The following is a 12,503-nucleotide window of genomic DNA, read 5'->3' on the forward strand; positions in this document are numbered from 1 at the left end:
CCCAGAACAGACAGCCCCTTTGCAACCACATACCTAAATATATTTAGTTAGCTGTACTTTGATACTGATATGATATCATGGCTTTCCGTTAATAGGCTTTTGACTGGTTAAACAAAAATAATGTATTTATTATTATTTGCGCTTTTTGGCAGCTCATTCGTATGGACATTAATTGTAACGCGCTTGCGTTAAGGGCCCCGTGTCGCAGAAAAGCCGGTGTCGGCGTGGTAGTTGTAACGCGAAAGTCAGAAAAAAAGTAAAGAAACAATAAAATTTTTGCGGAAACTCGCTTAGCCGAACTCAGTTCCTGCGTGGTGCGAGGCGAGCACGCAATATAGGTGGATCTAATGTAGGCATTGCCTTATTACTACTGTTAACTAATGTTTAGGTGCGTCATTAGAAAGAATCTAATTACGGAAGTAATAGTTACCCGATAGCAATTCATTTCCGCTTTGCTTACCTGCTATGCGGAGCTCACTGAAAAAATCGCTAGGTTGTACGGCGCTACCGCAATAGGTGGCGGGAGCCGCCGCCCGATTCAAAGCCTTGAAGTACATTCATCCATTGTCTTCAAAGCATTGTGGTATAAACGCTATCGCGTTGAATTCTTAACGACGGAGCTTAAGCGTCCTCCAATTTTTATTTATTTATTTATTTATAAATACTGCGGTCTGAAATACAAGACCATAGCAGGTGGGTTCACACATTTGCGCAATAACAATGAAAAAAAAAAAAAAAAAGACAAAAAGAGGAGAGATATAGCAGGCAAGGCATTACCAACAACAAAATTTCAGTATAAATATCTAAATATATCTAGCGAAAATGAATTCGCAGAGTTGGTAATCATGCTTTCCAGATGTGCTGTCGACCTGAAAGCAAAGAATGCATTCCTGTATTCTGTGCGCATAAGTAGACGAGGGGACTTAAACATTATATCAGGCACGGGAGGATTCGTATATGTGCTAAGTAATATTGGTTCAGTCATACTGTATATCCCTGCGAGGCGCCATTGTTTTAAGCCCTGGTTATATATTGTTGTTGGACATCCTGGTACCAATTTATATACAATTACGCATCAAAGTTAATGCAGTTCACATGCGTACCATAGTTACTAAATTCAGTTGAGAGTGGTTAGCGGTATTAAATTTTTTTTGCGAAGGCTGATGAAGAGCCCAATTTTAAACAATATATTTTCTATATTTTGGCCATTCTTCGTTATGTGCAGGCAAGGCCGCTATATCATGATACCTCCCTCCCCCCTTTTTTGTTCTTGTTTTTCGGAGGGCCGACAATTAGCCAAGGAAAATCTCTACTAATTGCAAAGGACAGAACGGGCTACACTTTCAAGCGCCACTTAAATCGGAGCGCACTAGTTCTAAGCGTAACATTTATTTACAAAGAGGCGATACGGCTGAGAGAGTACGCCCTCCAATTTTATCGATTCCTCTGAAAAGCCTGCGAGTCTAGTCACTGTTTAGAATTAACTTCGCCTCGCTAGAAAGCAGCCAGGGGGCAATTTTTCACTCAGGCGACTGCCGCAGGGGGCTCATTGCCAAGACTGCTGAGAGCGGAGACGAAGAAATTCGATAAAAAACAATGTGGTCGCTAGCCCATTTAAAGTGTCACCGAACCCTCCAGGCGGCGCTGGCTTTTCGCCTCTAACTTTCATCGTTTTCTTATTTTCTGCATCCAGCTTCTCACTCGCCGCATTGGATCATGGCCCGTGATTCGATTCTCTCTTCGCACAACCCTTTTCATTTTATTTTTCTTGCGTCCCCTTCCCAACGACACCCTCAACTCTCCAGCACTCTCCCATGCATCTTTACAGCGCTGCCTGAGAAGCTGCTCCGTCAAGCATCAGGATTTTAACACAAGCCCCCGGCTTCTGGGCCTCTGATCTCATCGTGTTCTAGGACACTGTATAAAATCACAATGACTGTTGCTGCGAGGAGTTGCGACCGCTTGGCGCAGCGACCGAGCCCGAAGAAAGAGTTGCTTGGCCAAGGCTATCTCAAGAGACGCACAATGGCGGCCATTTTGTTCTTTCTAGGACCATCCCTCCCTTCCTTCATACTTCTCCGGCGTCTGCGGGGTCCGGTCGAGCCGGCGGTCGGGTATTCACGTCCTCTGAATCCTCAGAGACAAGCCTTGATGCGACATATAAAAAAAAAAAAAGAAAAAGAAAAAAAAAAAAGAATGTAGTCTACCACCTCCTCCTTGCCACCCTCCACTTCCCGCCTCTTTTCACAAGCTTTGCCCGCTTTCGCCCTTTCATCGTGTTCGCCCGTACTTTGCGCTGAAAGGAAGCAGAATGAATTGAGCTGCCAAGAATTATATATTTATTTCTTTGCTTTCTGTTTTTTTTTTTTTTTTTTTTTTTTTTTTTTATCCAGGGCAGTACCGATGCTGCCTGGAGCGTTGACGCGTCATAGCGCGGTCTGAACAATCGTCTTCTCGTTTGCGAAATTCTTTACCAATTCTGATCGCTAGTTTTTCCCCGCATTGCCGTTTTAGATTTCCAGAGTTGCTATTCTGATATGCTTTGACGCTCTTTTCGAATTTGTTCAACATGTGCTTCTGCTGGGCTTTACATTCGTTTTGATCATCCTTTCTCTTGCGTATAACCCTCAATACACGGCTATTGTGCGCGCAACAGATTCTCCAAACTACTTGTCCTTTTTCTCCAAGTTGCTTGTAATGCTAGCTGCGCATTTCCTCGTTTTTTTTTTTCTTCTTCCCTGTTGGTTCTGGCTGTTTACAGACAAGTGGTTCTTTTATGATTAATGTTTGTTATAATTTAATTCATACCGCAGGCCTTTGAGGGTGTGAAAATAACTAAATAAGAAATGCAATCGGTGCTTTGTACATTGCTATCAAGGATTTCTACTTGCGTTGCCCGATAAATTTGACTACCGTCTTTCTTCCACGTGCCACAGGCTTCGCGTAAAAAAAAAAAAAAAAAAAAATCCATTTCAGGCTGCGCTAGAAAACGAAGCGCTTTAAGATCTATCTACTTCCTTACAATCCGCCTCCTCCTGCTCTGTTCTTTTTCCTTTTTGAACTCAGCTTCATCGCTACCTCTCTCACATTTTCATAGATGGCGCCACAAGTCAGATTTTAGTGGCGGTTGCTTGGGGTCGCGCAGTAAAAGCATACTTTTAACTGAAGACTCCGACCATCGACGCTGCTCGAATAGGGCAGTCTGCATTTTCCGAAGATAAAGCACACTATCATTGACCTGCCAGTACGCATACTGTTGCAAATTAGTGTAGTTCAGCATGGACTGCACACAATCAGCAAGAAGAAGCAGACCGATACTCATTTTTTCCTCCTTTTGATACCTGCCTGGAGTTCTTTAACAAAACAGTACCTTTCAGATAACGATATGTGCCGCTTGTTGCAATTGTACGTTTTTATTTGATACATCCGTAACAAAATATGCAGACCCCGTTTAAAGAAACGCGTGATAGTCGAAATCACTCTGTTCATTATATATATATATATATATATATATATGTGTGTGTGTGCGTGTTTGTTCTGTGTTTTTTTTCCACGGCGGTCAGCGCAGTCGAGTCCGCCGGAAACGTCTGCGTTCGCTCGGGCGACGCGCGTCGCTAGCGTGTGCCTCCTCTCTTTTTTTTTTATTTATTATCCTTATCTCTCTCTTTCTCTCTCTTTCTCTCTCTATGCTCCTCTTTCTCGTGAAAAAAGCGACCGCAGCGCCACGGTGACTCCACGCGGCTATGGCGCTGGCTGCAGACGGCGGGTACGGCGGGAGTCGTATTCGAACGCAGACACGCAGATGCGACGAGCGTGTTGCCGGAGGCTTCTACGCCAGGGCCCGGGCGTGTAGCCGCGGCGCTGTTCCGCGAGCGTTTGAATCACACTACTCTGGTGGCTGCCGGTGTTTCTCGGCCCACCAACGGCTTCGTGGACGAAACTGCGTCACACTCGTGTTCCCTAGAGCGTCTGTGTATTCGTGCACACGTGCATAAGCGCGTGTGGGTTGTTTACACTGCGTGAACAACTGAGTTTTTTTCCTTGGTGGTCGACGCTCAAGAAACGCTGTCGTTTCACGCACCTGTGCGGAGCCTCTTCTTGATTTGGATAACCGTTTTCTATTGTCTTCCCGGCTGGGCGCGGCGGCGGTGTTTGTGCAGTGTTTTGCAGTGTGTGCCTGTAGGAGTACATCCCTGTTGTCAAGCGTCGTCGTCGTCGTCTGCTGCTGAGAGCTGTCAGTGCGCGGCCGTCTCCTGCTTGCATCTCTGACCGCTGGCGCCGGCGCGTCGGCCATCGTCTGTTGTGGAATTTTGAAAGTGGTTCACAACGTGCCATTTCTCTTTTCTTCTTTTGAAAGTGATGACGAAGGCTCGGTGCCAGCAGAAATGTTCCACAAGTTTGGAAAGTGTTCGCTTCACACACCGTTTCGTGTTCGCTTGAGGATTAGGTTTCCGATCACTATGATTATGTCTCGGGACGACGCCGACTGAGGTCTTCGTTTAGCCTTCCTTGCCGGTAAGTACCGTTATGAGTATTCTGTGCGACGCCCACTGCCATTGATTGCGGTTTCTTTACAGACGGCAACTGATATTAACGAGAACATTCCACTAAGTTCGCTGTTGAAGCTTTTTGAACGAACAACTGAAACACTGTCGTAGCAGAGAACTGCAAAAAAGCTCGGTGGCATCAATTTACTGCCATTGGAATTTATTATCTAGCCCTTAGTTACGTACAGTTGCAAGCAAGTCTCATGCTTCGCACAGTTTTGGTAATTAGCAAAACTAAACTTATATTGTTTGTTAATATTTGTCCAATACCGGTATAACGTTGAGTAAAGCAACATATTCATAAAATTAAGTGACTGCCCGCCGTGTGTGAAATGTGAGCTTGATTTCTTTCAGGAGCACTCAACAATTACTAAATCAGCATTTTACAGGTGCGTTGAAAATGCGCGCTACATATGACAGCTTTTGCAAATGAACTGGTGAATGGTACTCCCCGATAATTATTTGCTTATTGCATTTAATATTGGCTTTCAGAATGTAATACCCGTACTCAAATGCTTATACGTATCAGCTGCTGTATCAAGAATACCGTGCTCATAGGTTCAGTCTGAAAGATATAATATTCATTTATATTGCTGTGCCGGTGCAGCTGTTAGGATCAGTGTCGTACGTCGTCTTGCGTCACGATCCGACGTCAGCGGTATGACATTTAATTCGAGGTGTCGCTGCGACTTTTTCTTCATCGAGCTCAAAGCACGAGAAGGAATTCACTCCACGGTCGCCCTTGCCCCTTATGGAATGCCGAAGTCTCTGTCGCGCATTGTACACGCGTTGATGGAGGTCGGATAGAAGGTCGCGCGTGCCACCGCATAACATCATAACATGTCAGCAAAGTTCGGGCCATTGTGTGGCGTTGTGAGAGGACATATCTCAGCTCTTTCGTTCTTCCTATATGATGAGCAAGCGAGGGCGGGACGCACGATAGAACTTCTCAGGCAGCGGCAGGCATCCACACGGGGAATCACCTCCTCGAGTGAACGGAATGCCACCGGCGCGGTGTGCCCAGCTGCACTTAGCGGACGCCGTCTGTTCCCCCGTCTGTTTTGACGTCGCTCGCCTGTGGCAGCGCCGTATATCACTCTTCGCTTCGGACGCCGTGCGACGGCATGCGCGACAGATGGTCTTCCGGCTGTGCCTTTCGGTTTTTTCGTGCTAGCTGCTCGTGACGAGATAGGTAACGATCGAGAGAATTGGTTCGTTCGTTACGCGGCGAGGTTCTCTTGTCTAGCCGATTTAGACGGTGTATGCTTTAGAGCGTAGCGGCATATTGATTCTTGACTATTGCGCGCGACAAAATGTTTGGCGATCAAAGTTTGAATCGCAAATACCATGTGCTGTACCTCAAGACGTTTCCTTCGACGTAAGGTGCTATGCTGTGACGTACAGCCCTTTTCAAATGTGTAAAGCCCAGGGGACCTGCTTCCGAGCCGTGCAGTGGCGCTGATTTATTATTAGTGGAGGTCCTTAGCATTGGAGAGGCTAGGACAAAAAATATTACCACCAAGAGATTTAGAGCACTGGAAATGCATTGCAAGCCGCACAAAGTGGCTCGGAAGCAGACCCCCTGGGTTCTACCCTTCTGACAAAGGCTGGACATGGTCGTTTGGTTGGCTGCATTTTTTTTTAATGTTTTTGCTAAATAGTCCGTAGGAGTTGCAGGCTTAGGAAACTTCTTTTGCTTGGTTTGTTTGCGGGGTTTAACGTCCCAAAGCGACTGAGGCTATTTGAGACGCCGTAGTGGAGGACTCCGGAAATTTCGACCACCTGGGGTTCTTTAACGTGCACTGACATCGCACAGCACACGGGCGCCTTGCTTTTCGCCTCCATCGAAAAGCGGCCGCCGAGGCCGGGATTCGATTCCGCGTCCTTAGGAACAGTAGTCGAGCGCCGTAACCACTGCGACACCCCGGCGAGGGCTTAGGAAACTTGTATGTGAATGGTTAGTCGGTGGGCTGTTGTGCGGCATAGAAGGGTTAACTATCGAGAGTACAGCTTGGCTGGCGAATAACATCCATTCTATTGTAAGGTGGTTTATGCTCCGACGATCGAACCTCTTAGCTGGGACTCCCTTGGGCGTTGGACGCTTTGAACATCGTATTTTTTAAAGAGCAATATGTGCTGCTTGGGAAGTGCTCTTTGAATGACTTGCGGCCACATGGTGAACGACCGCAGAAACAGCATCTGGCGCGGCAGACTGCAAAGGAAACGGGCTGCAATATATTGCATATTCGTTCCAGCACGCTTGTGGTTTCGGACATTTCAGTGAACTCGTGCGATATTTTTGAACGCTTTATTTCGTTTTTATCTCATTCGATCCTGTGCCATTCGTCATTGCTCACGGTGACGTATTGCTTGGGGCTTGGCGTCACATCGGCCGTGAGAGGAACGCAGCCACGATCAATGCAACTGGTGCGCTGACGGATTGCGGAACATGACGATTGTTTGACACGCCTGACGAGCTCTATCGGCGCTGGTCCCGTCTTGTGAAAGAAACGGTGCGGCGGTCGCGCGACAGGTAACAGATTGGCTGAGCGCTGTCCGTGGACTCGGAACAGACCGACGCCACCGAGATTTTAACAAGGCCTTTGCATCGCCTTCTCTCCCATCAGCGAACGTCATGACAAGCGGATGAGCGATAAAGGATTAGCCACTCAATCTGCGTGTACAGGCTTGGGTAAAAGGGCGAGATGACATCATGTGACTCGACTCAGATTCGCGCTCGCACCTTCATTTGCTGGTACTTTATCGCCATCTGCCTGTCGTGACGTAGGCTGCTGGGGTGCGCAAGCCTTGCCAAGATCTCGGTGGCGACGGACAGACACGGTGCAACGGCTGCAGGGTGGTCTCAGATTGGTCCTTTGCTTGGCCATCGCCTGTTGCTTTCGTCGCGATTGGCATCGCAACCGAATTGAATAAAAACAAAATGGATCCTTGCAAAATCTGGCTCCTGGTTGGCCTTAACGTAAAATAAATCTTTCTTTTTTTCTTTTACGTGAGTCGGCGTCCAGCACACATTTGTGCATAAGTGTACGCACTGCGTATAGGCAGAATATTCCCCCCACAGTCCACGTTCAGTGGGGTTGTTGTTGTGGCTGTAGGAAGAAGGAAAAGAAAATGCACGGGCCTGCTACTGGCTCTGTAGCTGAGCCACCTCCGCTGCCTCGTGCAGACAGAAGAAAAAGTAGAGAAGAAAAGGAAGAGTGAGAGAAAGACGTGCGCCGCAACAGCAGCCGTCGTCCACCACCAAAGCGGTGGCGGGTGCAATGACGGCCTACAATAGATAAATTCTGTGGCAGGCTAGCCCCCGCCGCAAGCGGCGGTGACCTACCTGTCCCAGCCCCATCAGGGGAGGAGACCGAGCATCAGTGGGGTGCAGTCGAAATGTATTGACACCATTGTAGTTCTACGGGATTCCGTTTCAAGTCACGGATTTAGGAAAAACGACCAGGTCACTTTACTCCAACAGTAACTGGCTAGTCCGTTAACATCAACATCAGGAAGCACTAATCACTTTTATGCATTGGGCCGTGATCCTTCTCGTTAAATCCTGCTTTATCCAGGGCCCGTATTCCGAGTTTGCGTCGTTATCGAACTGTCTCTATCTCACGTGACTTCAAGTCATCTGATTTGTCGAAACGCTAGAACCAGGTGTTGCCACTACGGAACCGGAAAAGGTGGTAACATCGTTTCCCGGCGTTTCCACCAATCAAATGACTCGAGGTCGGGGAGATAGCGACATTTTCGATAACGAAGCAAACTCGCAATACCCAGAAGTTCAGCTGGAGCCCTGCCGCGGTGGTGCAGTGGTTAGGGTGCTCGACTTCTGTGCCCAAGGATGAGGGATATTGAATCCCGGCCGCGGTAGGCCGCTTTTGGATGGAGGTGAAAAGCAAGGTGCCCGTGCACGTCAAAGAACCCCACCTGGTCAATATTTCCGGATCCCTCCGCTATGCGGCGTCTTTCATAGCCTCGGTCGCTTTGGGACATTACACCCCATGAACGAAACCAAACCGGAACTACAGGTGGGAAGGGCTGGCTGTGAAGCTTAGGTGCATTATTGTTCGCTCACGTGGATCCGAATACGAAGTGCTCAGCGACCGCGCTGCAGTCACCGTTATTAAGCGGTTAGGAGGAGGAGGAATTACTGTGTCGAGCGTCTTTCGCGTATTCCCAACAGCGTCATTTTACCGCTGCTGACAGCTGACTTGGGACATATGCGCTTGGTAAGTTGGAACACCCAGTAATTTCAGTACTTGTAGATTGTACGGCTTAAAGCCCCGCGGAGCCCGACTCTACTATTCCCAAGGATGCGGGATCGAATCCCGGCCTCGGCGGCCGCTTTTTAGATGGAGGCGAAAAGCAAAGCGTCCGTGTGCTGTGCGATGTCAGTGCACATTAAAGAACCTCAAGTGGTCGAAATTCCCAGAGTCCTCCACTACGGCGTCTCTCATAGCCTGAGCCGCTTTGGGACGTTAAACCCCCAAAACCAAACCAAATTACACCGTTAAGTCGTGGTGGAGCGCGCGCTCCAGATTTATTTACACCGCCCGGATTTTTTTGAACATGCACTTACATCGCCACAGCTGAGACGGGCGCATTGCTTAATTCGTCTCGATCGGTACGCGGCTGCGCGATCGGAGATCAACCCGAGGCCTCTAGCACATATTCACTTCAGGCAGTGGGACCCTCCTTTGTACGGTTATGCATCTGTGAATAGTGATTATGCAGCTACTAAACTTATTGAATTGTTTAACGAATTCTCACACTGACATTGTGCACGGTGTTTGCTGTAGTGCTTCCACCAACTTCACTGATAATGGCTTCGCGACCTATAACTGCATGGTTATATTCATTTAGCGCAATAAATACACCATACTCGTGTGTTTCCTTTGTGGCGGCTTCTTGGGAGGGCTGAAACAGAACTTTCCTGCTCAGGCAGCGCTGACTCTGTTGTCGAAAAGCCTCCTTTCTCCCTCTCACTCCCGTTATTATCGGGTGTTTGTTCCTGTACCCTTGCACCGTTCGTGAATCAGCCTCTTTTCTTTCTTTTTAATTGTTCGCGCACGCCTATTAGGCCCCGCACTCCTCGGGAACGCAGCCTGTGTCTGACTTTCCCGCTTTCCTGTCCGGCTGGGCGGACGTGTCGTCGTCGTCGTTGGCTCCGCTACGCGGACGCCTATTCACACGGATGTTGACCGAACGGTGGACACTTTCTCACGGTCCGCGCCCTCGGGCTGAACGCATGCATGCGCTGGTGCAGGTATAACGTACGGGGCGTCATCGTGTGCGTGGTCGATCGGCGGACCGATAAGAAGACGGGTTACGCGTACCGCGGTTGCGGCAAATGGGTGATGGAAGGAGAAGAAAAAAGGCGACAAAAATAAAAGGAGAGGCTAATCTGTGCCTCGCATCGTTAATGAACCTTTTCTTTTACCTCTGGCGTAAATGATAACTTTAGCGACCCGGAAAGAAGACAGTATGACAGATGGGGAAATGAAAACAAAAGAAATACCGCCAAGTGTTTTTTTTTTTTTTCTCCTTGATTATTTCGCGTTAAAACAAGAAAGTGCAGAGAGCGCGCGGATATCGCCGTCTAGAAGCGTTTGTGCATACGAAGCAGATAGGGTCGACGCAGCTGTGTGCTGAAGAGTTCCCACAACCTGGCTACGCGAAAGAAGCGATCGAAAATTTTAGTTACTATAACATACATATAAGCTCATATATAGGATTCTATCCACGTAGCAAGCAACATTCATACCATTCAGTTTCATGGCACTGACTGCTTCCTTACTCCGAGTGATCACACAGACTATTGAGATTTGCGATACCGCCGGTGCTCTACCGCTCTGTCGTACTCTTTCTTTTTAAGGCGAAAGTCTTTAATGGCTCATACTGTCGTGGACAAAGTGTGTCCCGCTTTTGCGGCGGCTGTCGCGTGGCGTTCCTTGGCGCGCGTTCAAGTGTGGGATTGCAGATGGCAGGAACGCTAGACAAGATTCCTCAGCCTTTCGCCTTTCACTACTTTAGTCGCTGAAGTCCCTTGAAGTTTTCTTCCTTCTTTTTTTTCATATATGCATGTATAACATATAGGGACAGATACGAAATGGTGAATGGGGACATTGTTTGTCTTATGGGCGCGGAATTTATTGTGGAGAAACTGTGTTGGCCACCAATTTTCGTTTTTCGATGGAAACTAGTGCACAACTGCGCGACGCCGAGGTAACCACGGCTGCCCCTTACCTCCGGACCGATCCCTTCAAGAGCAGTCCTCGATCGCCCCTGATACTTGGTCACCAAAAGCAGGCAACAGTTAAGGTCTCTACAGACCTCGCTGAAGTGTGCACTTCCGCCTTCCTGTGCCGCAGTAGAGGTCTGCGTTCACTATGAGCGGTTCTCTGTCTCTCTAATCCTCGCACATCAAGCGGTCATTGGAAACGCTTAGTACAGATGGCGAAGAATGAAAGAAAATAGCCGTTCCACGAGCAGCCATTCTGCGAGGTCCCGAATATTTGATGCGTTATATTTTCGAGCGCCTGCCTTCATCCTTTATCATTATTTTTGTTTCGTAGCACAATTCTTTTTCGGCGTGTGTGCTCGGCCCCAAAACGCTTATGATGGAACACCTCGGCGGTCCGCTGGCGCACAAACCCGGAGGGGTTCTCGACTCTTACGGAGGAGCGGTGAAGAAGGAGGGGGGGGTGTTAAACACTGTCTTGGCAGCAGCCCTCACCTCGCATGGTGTTGTAAAGCTGTTGGAGCGCGCGCCCGCAAAAGGAATGATCGTCTCCAACATCCCTCCCCCATCCCCCTTCTCTAAATCTTGCGCAATTTGCGCCCTTTCCGCCTTTTCTTCCGTTTACTTGATTCCTTTTATTCTTCCGGCCCCAGCGACAACTGCGGGTCTTGCTCTCTTCCTGCTCGGTCTCTCGCTTTTTCGTCCCCAAGTTAGCGAGCGCCGGGAAGATGTCGACAAAACGAAAAAAGAACGAAAAGAGGAAAAAAAAAAAAGTGTGAAGAGAAGACAATCCGAGGTGCGACGTACGCTTTATGTACAGAGAGAGCGCGGCGGGAGGCGTCCGAGAAGTCAGGGCGATGAGAAGATAAAAGAGAATAAAATGCGCGACACGCGACCGTTGGCGTAGGCGAGGAGGAGGGAGGATGAGAAGAAGAGGGAAGGTTCAGAATAGAGAGCAAACGAGCGTTTCGTTCGCAGCTGCGGCGGCGCCAAATGTCGGCCAAGAGAGTGCGACGTACCCAACGTACCCGCGCGGAATTTCTTGACATCTCGCGCTGCGCCGGCCCTGTGTGCGCGTTCGTGTGTCGCCCCGCTGTGATGATGACGGCCTTATTCTTTCGCCGCCGCCGCCGCGACCTCGAGTTTGTGTGTGCCGTCGCCGCGAGGTATTCTCTCGAGGCGACTTATTTTTTGTATTCCAGTGTGCTTCCTTTCTTTCGTTTTTCTTCCTCATAGTTTTGTGGTGCGTTTTGTATGTTTCGCCCGCTCCTGCTTCCTGTTCCCAGCGCTGATATGGCGGTGGAGCTAGTCTCCGCCGTCTTGCCGTAGATGAACGGTGAAGTCTAGTGGAACCAATGCTCATATAGAATCCTCCGCCGTGTGCTGCCCCTGGGCACACTCTCTCATGACTCGCAAGCTGCTGGCAGTGACAGGGAGGCTACAACTACCGCTCTAACCATTCCGGACTTATTGATCGTACTATGGAGAACATCCAGGTGGGGTTATGTTCGTCCGGAGCGGTAAGTTCTTGGGTATAAAATGCACCAAGCTCGTTAATAATCGCCGTCATCTTCATCTCTGTAGCGTCGATCCAAAGCATATCAAAAGCCTCGTCTCCCGTTTACTCCGATCCATAGATATTACTCTAAGAGATCACTCGTTATCTGTTCTTCGCATCGCATTGGATGTCCGGCCTTCCCAGG

General features: G+C 48.7%; 1 protein-coding gene across 4 annotated transcripts in view; it reads left to right on the forward strand.

Annotated features, from left to right (window-relative positions):
• Window positions 1–3,740: 3,740 nt before the first annotated feature.
• Window positions 3,741–12,503, forward strand: part of LOC146196478 (uncharacterized) — a 301,218-nt gene continuing 292,455 nt past the window's right edge. For 2 of the 4 annotated variants that reach the window (XM_084598211.1, XM_084598213.1), the window contains exon 1: window positions 3,741–4,519. The gene's annotated coding sequence lies outside the window, so the exon portion shown is untranslated. The remainder of the gene's footprint in view (window positions 4,520–12,503) is intronic. The other 2 variants (XM_084598210.1, XM_084598212.1) reach the window with 1 other exon arrangement.

This window comes from Amblyomma maculatum, chromosome 3 (assembly GCF_055883805.1).
Source record: "Amblyomma maculatum isolate TAMU_Amacu chromosome 3, ASM5588380v1, whole genome shotgun sequence".
Lineage (NCBI taxonomy): Eukaryota > Metazoa > Arthropoda > Arachnida > Ixodida > Ixodidae > Amblyomma > Amblyomma maculatum.